The sequence below is a fragment of the Schistocerca nitens genome, chromosome 5 (assembly GCF_023898315.1).
Source record: "Schistocerca nitens isolate TAMUIC-IGC-003100 chromosome 5, iqSchNite1.1, whole genome shotgun sequence".
Taxonomy (NCBI): domain Eukaryota; kingdom Metazoa; phylum Arthropoda; class Insecta; order Orthoptera; family Acrididae; genus Schistocerca; species Schistocerca nitens.
Window position 1 is genome coordinate 400144186 of NC_064618.1, and position 15473 is coordinate 400159658.

Here is a 15473-nt window from a genome sequence, read left to right on the forward strand (position 1 = left end):
GTCTTTGCGAACGTGTGTGATCGGTCATTGAAAGAGGTACTTCTACGTAGAGAAACGAACACACAACGAATGGTTTTCGCCGGCCGTGACCCTAGTTAATCCCGCGACCCCCGCGCAGTCAGGAAGCGAGCATCCGCAGCCTTGGCGAAGCGCAGGAAACTGCGAAAGCGGAAAGTTCCTCGCGGTGACTCTTCCAGGTAGAGAGCCACCTCGCGCGCCAGAGACGCGGGCGATCGCCGGCCACCGCGTCACGGGCGATATCGCAGGTGGTGGGGGGTGGGTGGGCGCGTAAGGTAGCCGCCGCGCTTAATAGCGGCGACGGACGCTGGCCGGCACAGTCCCGCTCTCCGCCGCGACGCCTGCACATCCGGAGGACGTGACCCAAGTGCTTACTTATCACTACCGGCGCTGCCATTCATCCAGGACCAGTCAGCCACGGGAGCGGCAGCAGGTGAGTCGGGGAACGCGAGGAGATCCCTGCACCGGTACCGTATCCAGGGGAATCTGTGTACGTGAGTCCAGTGCCAACAATGTGACTCATTACAGCGGAGTGAGGGTGCTCCCCGAAAACTGTGGGAAGAAGTCGGGTAAGGCATTCGGTCACAATGCCAGAAATACAAAATAGAGGAAAGGAAATTCGCTTCTTGTACGTGACTGTGATTCCCCTGTAGCCCGTTTTATGAACGTAACGAGTGAACTAAAATTAATTATAAAAACTTGATCTTCCAAATTGGATATCTTTTAAGTTCTAGTTCCATAAAAGCAGTATTTACCAGCGAGCATTAAGTATCTGAGACCGTACGGTTTGTCTAGCGTAATGGTCATAAATTATATAAATAAACCTTCCTCATGAATCGGTCTATTAAAGGAAATCGGTCTGTTAAAGGAAATGAGGAGGTATTGAATAGAATTGGGGAGAAGAGGAGTTTGTGGCACAACTTGACAAGAAGAAGGGACCAGTTGGTAGGACATGTTCTGAGGCAGCAAGGGATCACAAATTTAATATTGGGGGGTAAAAACTGTAGAGGGAGACCAAGAGATGAATACAATAAGCAGATTCAGAAGGACGTAGGTTGCAGTAAGTACTGGGAGATGAAGAAGCTTGCACAGGATAGAGTAGCATGGAGAGCTGAATCAAAGAAGTCTCAGGACTGAAGACCACAACAACAACAACAAAGGAAGTTCTATCAAAATCCCTACAGAACTTCCTGAGATTAGCGTCCACATACGGACTTAAAAACGCGAAGGGGGATTCTAATTTATAGTACGTGTAGATTATCCCAATACATGTGTGGCTGCAGCCATGCTATCCAGCCCGGTCCAATCAATGTTGTACAACAGGAGCAATAATTAAGGTATCCAATAAAAATGAGAACCTACTGAAAAATGGCACGATCAGTTTAAACATGTTTCGATAACGGATTCCCTAAAAATGTACATGTTTTTCTGGCATGCACACGTGAACACCTTGCTGTAACTGTTTCTGCAAGAATGTAATTTCACAGAACCAGAATCTAAAATTATATTTAAACTAAAACTTAGTTCTTTTACTAAAACTTGTGTTGCTTATAGCTCTGATTATTAGTTCGTGTTCTAGTCAGGCAACCTGTGACATGGAGGTAAGGGTCTGATTGTGAAATATTAGTAAAATATAAAATTTGACTCAACCAGATAAAACACTTTATGTTTCGAGAGCACGGTCTCGTCTGCACCTAAAACATAAAAGAATCATTTTTAAAGTGAATACATTGATAACTTAAAACACAAAACTTTCTCGAATCAATGACAAAACGGGTTTTGCGACATCTGTTCCATTATCATTAATTGTACTGCATACCTCAATTGTTATTTTATTTTTTCGTAAAACAATTCATTAGCTTTGGCTAGGCAGTGTGCCACGATTTCTTCTGATATTATTCTCTTCGTGCATATGTTCTTCACGTGGAGAGGAAGCGACTACAACGTTGCAAATGTCTACTACCAATAGCACTCGAATCTTTTAAGTACTACCTTCATAGAAACAGTATTTACTAGCGACGGGCAGCATTAAGTATCGCAGGCCGTAGGATTTGCCTGGCGTAGTGGTCATAAATTATATAAACAAACCTCTCTCGTGAATCAATCTATCAAAGGAAGCCGTATCAAAATCCCAAGAGTACTGCCTGAGATTAGCGTTCATATACAGACAGAAAACGCGAAGGGGGACTTTAATTTATAATACGTATAGATGACATCAATACACGTGTGCCGCTGCCGTGCTGTCCAGGCAAGTCTAATCAGTGTCGTACAAATCGTTCAAATGGCTCTGAGCACTATGGGACTTGACTTCTGACGTCATCAGTCCCCTAGAACTTAGAACTACTTAAATCTAACTAACCTAAGGACACCACACACATCCATGCCCGAGGCAGGATTCGAACCTGCGACCGTAGCGAATGTCGTACAAAATGAGTATTAATTAAGGTATCCAATAAAAATAAGAATGTACTGTAAAATGGTACAATCGGTTGAAACCTGTTTGGATGAAGAATTCGCTAAAAATATATGTTTTTTCGTGGCATGAACACGTGTACACATTTCTGTAACTGTTTCTACAACAACGTAATTTCAGAGAACCAAAATCTAAAACGACGTTTAAACTACAAATACGTTTTGTACTAAAAATTGTGTTGTCTATAGCTATTATTATTAGTTCATGGTTTAGTCCGGCATTCTGGGACCTGCACAAGTGTAAATAGCAATTTATTTACAACTGAGAGAGTGTAATAAAACAGAACAAAAGTCAACAGTGTAGACTGCCACAGAAAAAAATAATTGCGACTACCGAAAGCAACGGTGTATTGGCCAATGCTCATGACTCATTTACGAGAGGATTGGGTTCAGATCCTCGTAAGATAACCCTCATTTCTATTTGCAATGATTTTCGTGTGAATGTAGATATCATTCTTTGAACAGGGAAGGTAAACGGCTAATTCCTTCATTCTGTCTTTTCAGGGCCAGAGCTTCACTCGAATGATCTCTACGAAGATCGTTAAAGAAATTCCTTTTGAAATAATTGCAGAATGCATCCGTTCATATATAAAGCCTAATTACTGCGTATCGCGTTATTTAAGCCGCTGAAATTTGTACTTTTCCTATAAGTAACCGAGCAAGGTGGTAAAGTGGTTACGACTCTGGATTCGTACTCGGAACGCGGTGGTTCAGTTTCCATTTCAGTCACTCAGATTTACTGCAGGTTTCATGCGAGCCCTGTTTAATCGCATAAGCCAAATGCAGAGATTTCAGAACGGACATCGCTGATATTGTGCCAACCCAAGCTTTAGCTCGGTCGCTAATGACGATGTGGTCGGCGCAATAATTTGGAATAACAGAACGCCTGTTATTTTAATCTGATTAAATTTATTCATTTGCTACGCATTTTTATGATAGCCTTCGTACTTCAAGATTACAAATGTAAATACCTCTCTGATAAACGTGGATACTGAATGCATGTATTTAGCCGTCCCTCTAGTTGCACTTTCACTTTAACTAGCAGCAGAATTCCAGATACAAAAATGGTTCAAATGGCTCTGAGTACTATGCGACTTAATTTAGAACTAATTAAACCTAACTAACCTAAGGACATCACACACATCTATGCCCGAGGCAGGATTCGAACCTGCGAACGTAGCGGTCGTGCGGTTCCAGACTGAAGCGCCTAGAACCGCTGGGCCACAGCGGCCGGCGATTCCAGATACAAAAAGTGACTGTCAATGGCAGTCGATTTATACGTCAGGTTCACTGGTGCTGAGAAGATGCAAGACTATACAATCTTGGGACGTCAGGAGTCAGTTGTGCTGCAACATACATGGGTGAAAAGGACACAAAGACGTTACTTGCTTTTATGAATAGGTACTGCAAGCTGCTAATCATTACAAATATTCAAAACCAGAGCTACTATACACAGCAAACAAAACAGTATCGAGGAAATTAAAAAGAAATAACTGAGAAATAGACGGGAAGGAAGGTCCCGTTGAATAGTACAGCGTTATTCAGAGCCTGCAGTTACTTATGGTGGCTCTTCAGAACGTGGGCCGCGGACCCTTGCACAGCGAAGTATCGTCGCCTGCTGCGAGTGCTCCAGAATGTCTTGAGATCTGCACGTATCCTTGGCTGTGTGATACTCCCCAGAATACATTTTCATTCCATTCCTGATTTAGACACGCAGAAATAAAGTACTCACATGACATCAAATAATCTGCTGCTATATTTGGTGGTAGGACTAATTATGCAACATGACCACTGCCGCTATCCTATCATCAATCAGAGTTCTTCTTCTTTGACACTACATTCTTCGATAGTAGGGCAAAGAAGCCTGAAAAGACGTGGAGAAGCCGACTCTCCTATCGCGGTAAACCCTAAAAGAAATCCAGATTATCCAGGATGAAGGTTAGGCATGAGGCCAATAATCACACAGTAAAAAAAGTTATGTTACGTAGCTACAACATGAACCAACTATGTTTAAAGCCGCAAGGGTCTACTGAAAAATGTGCAAGCACTCCACCTTACCGGAACCACACAAGAAAATAATTTATGCGTTAAAATGAAAAAAAAAAAAACAAGGAAAGTGAAGATGAATCACAAAGTAAAGAAATGTAGCTACTCAATGACGAGCAATCGTAGATCACGATGTAGTCCGCATTTAACGTTCGGTCAACACCTTCTGAACGTTTGTCGTTATGTTCACATAAGACATAATAATTTGCTTTAAACGTCTCGCAAACCAAGATCGAGGTCACTGGAAACGGAACACTTGCTTGGAATGAATGAGGATAGTGGCACCAATAGGCATTGTCTTGTAAAAGCCGGCCGGTGTAGCCGAGCGGTTCTAGGCGCTACAGTATGGAACCGCGCGACCGATACGGTAGCAGGTTCGAATCCTGCCTCGGGTATGGATGTGTGTGATGTCCTTAGCTTAGTTAGGTTTAAGTAGTTCTAAGTTCTAGGGGACTGATGACCTCAGAAGCTAAGTCCCATAGTGCTCAGAGCCACTTGAACCATTTTGTCTTGTAAGGAACTGTATCAACATTTTCCTCAAATGAGATGGGAAGTCCGTTGCACACCTAAATTATTGTTTTGAATACTGCTCCTCACTATCAAGATACAAGCCACATGTGGCTAGGTTCACACAGAGTCATAGACCATATATAGTGAACATAAGAGAATCTATTCGCAGATGATGCCACCTGAACTGGCGATTTCGAAAACCACTGGATAATTTCACGAAATTTCTTTACAACTAATGCGAACTGTGCTAAATGGCTCTGAGCACTATGGGACTCAACTGCTGTGGTCATAAGTCCCCTAGAACTTAGAACTACTTAAACCTAACTAACCTAAGGACAGCACACAACACCCAGCCATCACGAGGCAGAGAAAATCCCTGACCCCGCCGGGAATCGAACCCGGGAACCCGGGCGTGGGAAGCGAGAACGCTACAGCACGACCACGAGATGCGGGCGCGAACTGTGCTGTTCTCGTCACAAGTGTACTGTCCAAACCGTTCACTTATCCTCTCGTGAGCCTTCCATAGCATTAGCCTGATCATTGCACTATTAACATATTTTACACAGTCCAATGTTTGTTAAGTACAAGTATTAAGAAAGTGCAGAGTAAACAGCTATTGATAGTAGGGACTTTCGTTGATCCTTCAAAGCCTCGAATATATCGCCGTCTCTTATCTGTGCAATAGATTGTAAGTACTGTGAAATTAAGCTGGGAATAAAACGCAGAGCTAAATCGCTGGGAAAGCGTGCCTAACAGCCATGCTTCCGTTTCATTCAGTCGCTCTCATGATTTGAATTTCACATCTGCGGGTTAATTTATTCTAATAGCCGTGGTGCTACAGTTCTCACACGAAAAAATTACAACTGTATTTCCACTCGTTTACATCTACTTGTTTTTCTGTTACTTTGAGCAATGTTTGCGAACTAATCTTAATGACTAGTACTGACGAAATTAGACTACGCTGCACAGAATAAATTGGCTAGGTGATAAACCAGCTAAGAGCTAAACAGGAAATCTGGCTGGACGATGGCTGGAAGGTATACAGTCGCAATATCAGAAGAAGAAGTGAAATTTATGCGGCTGCACGCCTGAAATTTATGGAACAATCATTGCGCCGCGAAAATATGAAGATGCACACAGGAAATCTTAAGATTGGAAGTTTTATTACTGGCTCGCCCCCCTTTGTTTTAAAACGTGTTTCTTTTCTCGAAGTCATTAAGCAAGTAAGTAGAAAGCATCAAGGGGCGTCGTTAATCTTGCATCTCACGCTAAACTGTAGATGTGTTTAATATAACTGTCTATGTGATTCATTACCTCAAACTTCAAAACTGTCCGCCGAACCAGGACTCAAACCCGGAGAAGAGGAACGAGTGACAACTTAGTAGTAGGTCCGCGAAGCAGGCTCAAACAGTGCAACTGCAACCCTAGAACTTAGAACTACCTAAACCTAACTAACCTAAGGACACCACACACAGCCATGCCCGAGGCAGGACTCGAACCTGCGACGGTAGCGGTCGCGCAGTTCCAGACTGTAGCGCCTAGAACCGCTCGGCCACCCCGGCCGGCATGAATTGTAGTCCTAGGGATTTAAACCGCCATACAAATGTTATAGCACAGAATGGATACATAGAAGCACATAGAGAACATTATTAATAGTTGTTTCGTGCCTCCCACGTAATGATTTTTTAAGATGGTCAACATTAATATTTCATATACGAAGGGGTTTCAGCGTGTGCCTTGTTGTGGTCTCAAGAAGCTGCGTCCAAAATTTATCATAGTGTTCCCAGAATGAGTTTTCACTCTGCTGTGGAGTATATGCTGGTTTGAAACTTCCTGGTACATTAAAACTATATGCCAGACCGAGACTCAAATCTGGGACTTTTGTGTTTGAGTCCCGACCCGGCACAGGGTTTCAATCCGCCAGCTTTCAAATCAGCGCACAGTGAAAATTCGCTCTGGGAACAGTCGCCTAGGATGTGGCTGAGCAACGCCTCCGAAATATCCGTTCTTCCAGGAGTGTTAACCCCGGAAGGTGCTGAAGAACTTCAGTGAAGTTTGGGAGATTGGATATGAGTTAGTGACGGATGCAAAGGTCCTAAGTTCGAGTCATGGTCCGGCACACAGTTTTAATCTGGCAGAAAGTTTCCAAGAGTGCAGACTCAAGTTTCGGCCCAATCGGCACGGGCAGTGCCTTAGATTTACACAAAGTACGCTATTTGATTCGTTGAAAAATATGAGGCAGTATTATACAGTGTAAACAAATTCTGCACACAACACGTCAGGAGCTCGCAGTGGAAAATACCAGAAGTAGTTCCTCAACGCACTTAAAAGCATATAATGCTTTCAACTATTATGTACTCATAATTGTTTTTAAATACTGCTGAAAATACTTGAAAATCTGAGTGAAATTGTGTGGCTCAGCTGTATTTAATAGTTCTGTCGAGTATTGCTTCCTTTAATAACAACGAGAATTAATACTGGAAATGTTTTTCATTCATCACGCTCTACGTGGTACTTAAACATAGCTTTCGCAACTACATATATACTCCGAAGCCACCGTTCGGCGCGCGGCGGAGGGTACCCCGTACCATTAGTAGTCATTTCCTTTGCTTCTCCACTCGTAAATAGAACTAAGTAAAAAGCGACTGTCTCTATGGCTCCATACGAGCTCTAATCCCTCTAAACATATCTTCGTGGTCCTTATGCGAAATGCACGTTAGCGGCAGTAGATTCGTTTTGCAGTCAGCCTTAAATACCGGTTCTCTAAATTTTCTCAACAGCGATAATCGAAAAGAACGTCTCCTTTTCTCCAGTCATTCCCATATGAGGTCCCGAAGCATCTCTGTAACACTCGCTTGATGATCGAATCTACTTTCTTTCTTTCGCTTACGCCATAGTCCCGCAGCGATCGCAGGGTCGGCGTGGTTAGAATGGATTTGGCAAGGTTAGTTTTAGGGGTGGCCGGATGCCTTCCTGCCACCACCCCGTACCCCCAGGGATGGAACAGTGTACCCCAGCTGTCTGCATCTAGTGTAAATCGTGAAATAGTGCGAACGTGTTTCAGATGTCTGTGACGCGTTAACTAAGGTGGAACGTGGGGACCAGCCCGGTATTCACCTAGCGGGATGTCGAAAAACCGCCTAAAAACCACATCCAGGCTGGCCGGCACACCGGCCCTCGTCATTAATCCGCCGGGCGGATTCGACCCGGGGCCGGTGCGCCTGCCCGAGTCCAGGAAGGAGCACGTTAGCGCTCTTTTTTTTTTTTTTTTTTTAATGAAACAGAAGAAAAAAAGTGCTAGAGGAGGAATCGAACACGAGACCTCTGGTGTAAGAATCCGAGCCCTAAACACCTTTTTTTTATTATTATTTTTTTTTGGTAAGTGCTCTACCAACTTGTTTTTTTCCGCTGCCAACCTTTTATATATATATATATATATATATATATATATATATATATATATATATATATATATATATATATATATATATATGGACAAAAGGCGTCTTTCAGTTACAACAAACAAAATTAGAAAATTACAGCCGTAGCAACAACAGAACAAGAGTTCCTTCTAAACTATGAAAAAGAAATTGAAACTAATAGTGTGAAGATAGATAATAACGAAAGAAAAATTTAACCAAATCCCGCACGCCATTCCATGTGCATGGCCCCTCGGCGTACAGATTCCATGTTCCAAATTGTTACAACATTTCGCGGCGTGTGGAGCCCCATGTCGGCGGTCATCGTCTGCCCGGTACTCCCCAACTGTGAGGGGGGTTGTCGAAGACACTGCGCAAATAGTTCGCAAATAGCTGTCGGTATCGGGGTGTACACTCAAGTGTGCTATGACTGTCCTGGAGAAATTGCCAGTAATCAAGCACCATCTTCTCATCATCGCCAAAGAGGTAGTATATGGACATGCCTTTAAACCATGTGAGAGCGTGAGTCTTCGCAGGTGGGAAATAAGTATCCTCTGGACAAAGGAGGAGCCGTGGCTCAATTGTGCGAGGCGCGATACGTAGGTAGCAGGCGAGGATCTTCTGCACTAGCAGCCATACCTCTAACGCCGATCCACATGTTAAACGGTGTTCGTCAGTATCCACGAGGTGGCAACGTGGGCAAAGGGGGGAATCCGTCATCCCAATAGCGTGCAGCCGTTGTCGTGTTACAACCTTCCCGTTCACCACCTTGTACCACGCGGCTCGTACCCGCGTGGGGAGGAACGGCTTCTGGACCGCTCTCCACACCGCCGGCCATAGGGTCGTAGGGCTCTTCCTCTCAATCACATTCCGAGGTATGGACCTTAGCAGCAGTCTGTAAACGTCTCTCGCCTTGGGAGTGCGAGTGTTGGGAAGGTCTGGGTGCACGTAACTATATTCAAGAATAAATGCCGAGAGGTGCGAGAGTGAAGGTGTAATGTGCGCAACCGTGACAGGTGGCAGAAGAGACGCCGGCAGCAATTCCTCTAACAGACGTCCCGTAAGGGAAGCATCTTTGTGGGTCCACAATTTCATCATTGTGCACAAGTATAACGCTGTAGATCTTGCTCGTACATTTATAAGTCCCAGTCCGCCATCACGCGGAGGGAGGGTGAGTGTTTCGTAGCGGACTTTGAATAGGTGTCCGGCGGTAAGGTAATATCCAAACGCTGCTTGCAGTCTGTGTGCCATCGCTGTCGATATCGGTAGGACCTGGGCCATGTGGATCATCTTAGTCGCCACGTGAAGGTTGAGGTATTCCACACGCTGTAGGAGGTCCATCCGCCGAAGTAAGTTCCGGCGAACTTCTGTGCGTATGGCCTGTAGTAATCGTGCATAGTTCATTGCAGCCGTGCGGCGCACATCCTGTGTAAATGTTATGCCCAGGAACCGGATCTTGTGAACTAGTGGGAGTGGGGCTAAAGCGTCCTCCTGTAGACCTCTCCCAATCGGCATCGCTGCCGACTTGGCCACATTCATGAGGCTGCCCGCTGCCAATCCATAGCGATTGATCCATTGTATCACCGATCGTACCTCGTCACCAGATCGGACAAGTAATAGAAGGTCATCGGCATATATCCTGCAGTGAAAGGTGTGATCCCTCAATGACATTCCCGAGAGCCTGTTTTTCAACCCTCCGACAAGTGGTTCGAGTGCGATCGCGTAAAGGATCATGGAGAGTGGGCATCCTTGGCGAACTGACCGTCGGATCGGAAAGGGACCCGCAATCCGTCCATTCACCAGTACACGGGATGCAGCTCCACGGAAAAGGCGCTGAAAGATGTCGAGAAAGTCAGGCGGGAAGCCCATACGGGCCATAACGGAGAGAAGGAACTTGTGGCGAACTCTGTCGAAGGCATGGTCGAAATCAATGGAGATCAGAGCGGCTCGAAGGCGACAGGATGTGGCGATGGCTATTAAATCCCTGCATTCGCTGGTTGCCGTTTGCATGTTGGTCACTCCGCCCTGTGTCGTTTGCTCCATTGAGAGGAGTAGGGGCAGAACCTGCTTTATGCGGCTGGCGAGTAGTCGGGCGAAGAGTTTATAGTCCGAGTTGAGCATTGTAATGGGCCTGTAGTCCTCGACCGTCCGACCTCTGGAAGGCTTGTGTATCGGTATAAGGAGACCTTCCACGAATGCAGGTGGCACGTGGGAACCGGGGGTCATCAGTTCTTGGTACATGCTGATCCATCGGGGCATCATTAGATCGCGGAAAGTCCGATAAAACTCGAGCGGCAGTCCGTCTGGCCCGGGAGATTTGTTGAGTGCTCCCTTGTTAAGCGCGTCCTCGATGTCGTCCCGTGTAATTCCACCTAAACAGCGTCGCCGCTGCTGCATTGTCGAGGGTGTGCGACACGTGCTGCAGTATGTCGTGATCGTCCGCTTCCTCTTCCTCTGTATTCACCTCGTCGTAAAACTGGCGATAGTGATCTGCAAAGGCTTCTGTAACCGCGGCCTGAGTCAGTACGACCCTACCACCCGGCAATACGAGGTCCGTGATCAGCTGCTGTCGGCGTCGGCGGCTGTCGAGCACGATGTGATGCATAGACGGGTTTTCTCCTTCCGCTCGGTCGTGACGTCGCGATCGCACGACGACCCCCTCCAAACGTTTCCTCGTAAGAGACAATATTTGACCTTTAATTCGGCGGCTTGCCATTTGTCGGTTTGGAGATGGTGGTTGGCCGTCGAGTTCGCGAAGCATCGTGTAATAAAAGTCCAATGTGTGACGACGCCAAGCTGCGATATCTTTACCGAATTGAGTTAGCACACGCCGAAACGCTGGTTTTGCACAGTCCACCCACCATGCTAGAGTCGAAGGATATCGGGGAAGACGACGTTCGCAATCCAGCCATGTGTTGGCGATAATTCGACGGCATTCCGGGTCTTGAAGATGTGCCACATTCAGCTTCCAGGGTCCTCGGCTGCGCCATATTCGCTGCTGTTGTAGAGTGAGTGTGCATATGAAAGCGCTATGATCGGAGAAGGCAAGCGGCCAACGTTCGGCGTCCAATACTCCCGGCGCTAGAGCTCGTGAGACATAAATGCGGTCGAGGCGACTGGCCGAGTGACTAGTAAGGTATGTCGGCCCGGGACGATCACCGTGCACTGTCTCCCACGTGTCAGTGAGAAGCAGATCACGAACCAGGAGCCGAAGTTCTTGACAAGTCGAGAAGCGTGGGACTTGGTCTTTGGGGTGGAGCACACAGTTAAAGTCGCCGCCGAAGATATTGATCGTAGCGGCTGATGAAGAGGGGGGCGATATCCTCCGAGTAGAACAGCGATCGTTCGCGGCGTTGGTCAGTTCCTGATGGAGCGTAGATGTTAATGATGCGTGTGCCCAGTGCTGTGATCGCCAGCCCCCTTCCTGACGGAAGGTAAGTCACTTCTTCGATGGCAATTCCGTCGCGCACTAGGATTGCCGTACCGCTGCCATTCCGGTCCGCCGGTGACATATGTGTCACGTAACCGTAGAAAACGGGGAGGGCCGCTATATACACTTCTTGCAACAGGGCAATGTCAACATCCGAAGAACGAAGCATCTCACGCAGCAACTGGATCTTCACTGCCGTTCGTATCGTGTTGAGGTTAAGCGTGGCGATACGATATGCTTGTTGCCGAACCGCAGGTGTTAAGTTATCCATGAAGACTGGAATTGCCTATGGCGCTTCTGACTCTATTGACACCTCCGCATCCCCACAAACCTCACCTGCCGTCCTTTCTAGAGAGCCGGCGCCAATGGCGTGGGCCCTGTTGGCGTAACTTGCATGGTTTCGTTGTCGTCGCGGTCATCCGCCCACGTCGGGGAACTCAATGCAAGATCTGCTTCCCTAGCGTCCTCAGGACTCGGCCTGGGTGCTTGCACTCCAGAAGGTGGTGGGCAGCATCTGTCCTGCATATCGGCATCCGATGTTGCCACTGTAGGTATAAGTGGTTTGTCCTCAGTTCCGTTCGGTGGTGCCACACTGCAGCAAATGGCGGCTGCCTCTGTGGTAGCGTCGTCATTGAAGGTGGAGTCTTCGTCCTCTGGAGGCTGCGTCGCATCCCGTTCGGAAGTTGCTCTACGCCTCCGCTTCCGCCGCTTCGGGGAGCGTTGCTTCCTGGAGTGTCCTTCTGTGTCAGACGACGGCAAAGATTCCCGACGTTCCGGCACAAAGGCAGCTGTAGGCACAATAAGCGAGTCTACGGCCATGCTATCGTCATGTGTGTTGTTATCCGTCGACGGGGGCGGCGGCATCGGAATTGAATCCGGAGCTTGTGGAACGGGTGTGTCGTCATCGCCCTGTATTGGAGGATGGAGCCGCGACCCAACAGTGGATGTCGGCAGTCGTGGTGAAGTGGTAGCTGTCGTGAGGGCTGCTGCATAAGTCACGGGAAGCAGCGTCAGCTGCGATGGCGGGTCTGCGTCAGCCGGCGGCAGTTGCGTGATTCGACGTTGGAGACATTCTGATCTAAGGTGTCCCTCCTTCCCACAACCAGAGCAGGTCTTTGGTTGCCCATCGTAGATGACGATGGCACGGCAGCCACCGATAGTCAGATATGAAGGTACATGTCTTTTAAGTTCTATTCGGACCTGGCGGACTCCATTCAGCACAGGATATGTCTGGAATTGCGTCCATTTTTCCGCAATATGATCACGGACCGTGCCGTAGGGGCGCAGCGCTGTCACGACGTCCTCCGCCGGTAATTCGAAAGGAAGTTCGAAAATTCTGATCGTGCGAAGTCCCATGCCAGAATAATCGACGTGTACAGTCCCCACATTGCCATCAGCATGGCAGAAACGGAGGCCCTGTTTCGTGTCCCGAAGGATCCGTTCACATGTTGCGTCGTTGATGATCTTGACATATACGATACTACTCACAATGGACAAGTGAATGCCGAGAATGTCGGTCGCCGGGATTTTAACTTCTTCTCGTAGAAATCGTTCGACTTCGAGTGCTTTGGGCCGTGCAAATTCGTTGCGGAACGTAAATTTGAGCGTCGATTTTCTGTATTGGTGCGCCATGGTGATCTATATGTTGAGTACGGCACGCGCGAAACGGCCGAGTACGATGTAAACAACACAAGCGCTCGCTCCGCGGCAGGAACACAAACAGCGCGTCCTCACCGCAGCACAGCCAAAGGCCAACTGCTCTCGGCTACCCTGGCGGGTTGCTTGATGATCGAATCTACCGGTAAGAAACCTAACAGAACGAGTCTGAAGTGCTCCAGGGTAGTGTTCTAATCCGGCCTGGCGGGGATCACAAACGCTAGAGCTGTACTCAAGAAGCAGTAACGCTAGTGCCCTATATGCGGTCTGCCTTACAGGTGAACCACACTTTCCTAAAATTCTCCCAATAAATCGAGGTCGAACATTCGCCTTCCCTACCACTATCCTTACATGCTTATTCCATCACCTAAAGCATCGCTGTAGCTTTGTGCTCCTGTCACATTACAGTTCTTGTAAAGAATACGAATATTGATGAATTCTTGGGCTATCAACCAAGTGGTGGCGTCGTCTTGTCGCAACGTTTCAATGAGTTTCGTACCCATCATCATCATCATCATCATCATCTTCGCTAGAAGGTGATGGATACTAAACTCATTGAAACGTTGCGACAAGACGACGCCACCACTCGGCTGATAACCGGAGAGGAATTCATCAGTGGAATAAGCCGAGAAAAACTGCAATCGCATAGAATACGAATGTGTCCATAGAGTTCAAAACGGCTCTGAGTACTATGGGACTTAACATCGATGGTCATCAGTCCCCTAGAACTTAGAACTACTTAAACCTAACTAACCTAAGGACAGCACACAACACCCAGTCATCACGAGGCAGAGAAAATCCCTGACCCCGCCGGGAATCGAACCCGGGCGTGGGAAGCGAGAACGCTACCGCACGACTACGGGCTGCGGACCCTTAGAGTTAGAATCAGTCTTACTTTCCACTGTCTTTCTGACTAGCGGACGTGATGTGTTGACGTGACGAAGCTACAGCAACTGCAATATCTTTGCGTTACACGAGAAGGAATGCAGGGCAATAAATTTTCCGGTGTAGAACATTACAAGAAAACGAGTAAAGGTTAAAGTTTACTTCCCGTCGACGTAGAGGTCATCAGAGACGGGAACGAGGCTGGGTACCACGGAATTAGCTCGTCGTAAGTATTCCACAGCCGTACGGTGAGACTCGGTCTGCTGATAAATGCTGTTATACGGCGTCGTTACCAAAGAAGTGAGGGACACGTCCTTCGTACCGCGCGTCAGAGCTGAGCCGCGAGGTGCCGCATCCGCAATATCAATCAGCTGCGGGTCACACACTCGGAGTTCACCGCGAGGTCTGCCTATTGTTGCTTCCGCTACAGTATAGCCTTGGAGAGCGAGGACGCGGACAGGAAGCACAGGGATGCACCGATGCGTGACAGGCCATCGACGGGGTCATCTGGGCCCGTCGAAACAGCGGTCCGCTGTCTTCAGGGTTACAGGTGGAGCGTGTCCAGCGGAGCGACGACAATGGGTGGTCGAGGCTGCGTCAAGCGTTCTTGTAAATGAGAGTGTTTATTACGCACTTTCCTCAAGAGGTCGCAGTATACTATACCACAACAAAGCACTCCGTCTTAAGGGCCACGAGTGGCCTACCGGGACCATCCGACCGCCGTGTCATCCTCAGTGGAGGGTGCGGATAGGGGGGCGTGGGATCAGCACACCGCTCTCCCGGTCGTTATGATGGTACTCTTGACCGAAGCCACTACTATTCGGTCGAGTAGCTCCTCAATTGGCATCACGAGGCTGAGTGCACCACGAAAAATGGCAACAGCGCATGCCGGCCTGGATGGTCACCCATCCAAGTGCCGACCACGCCCGACAGCGCTTAACTTCGGTGATCCCACGGGAACCGGTGTTGGAGGACTAATTTCGAGGTGTCTGCTTTTCATCCGCTGTTCCAAACAGCCCCTGATATTCCCTATGGGT

General features: G+C 47.7%; 1 protein-coding gene across 1 annotated transcript in view; it reads left to right on the forward strand.

The window, feature by feature from the left end:
• The first annotated feature begins 343 nt into the window (after positions 1 to 343).
• The window catches only part of LOC126259258 (proton-coupled amino acid transporter-like protein CG1139), a 77032-nt gene continuing 61902 nt past the window's right edge, over positions 344 to 15473 (forward strand). Inside the window, exon 1 of the mRNA XM_049955893.1 lies at positions 344 to 451. The gene's annotated coding sequence lies outside the window, so the exon portion shown is untranslated. The remainder of the gene's footprint in view (positions 452 to 15473) is intronic.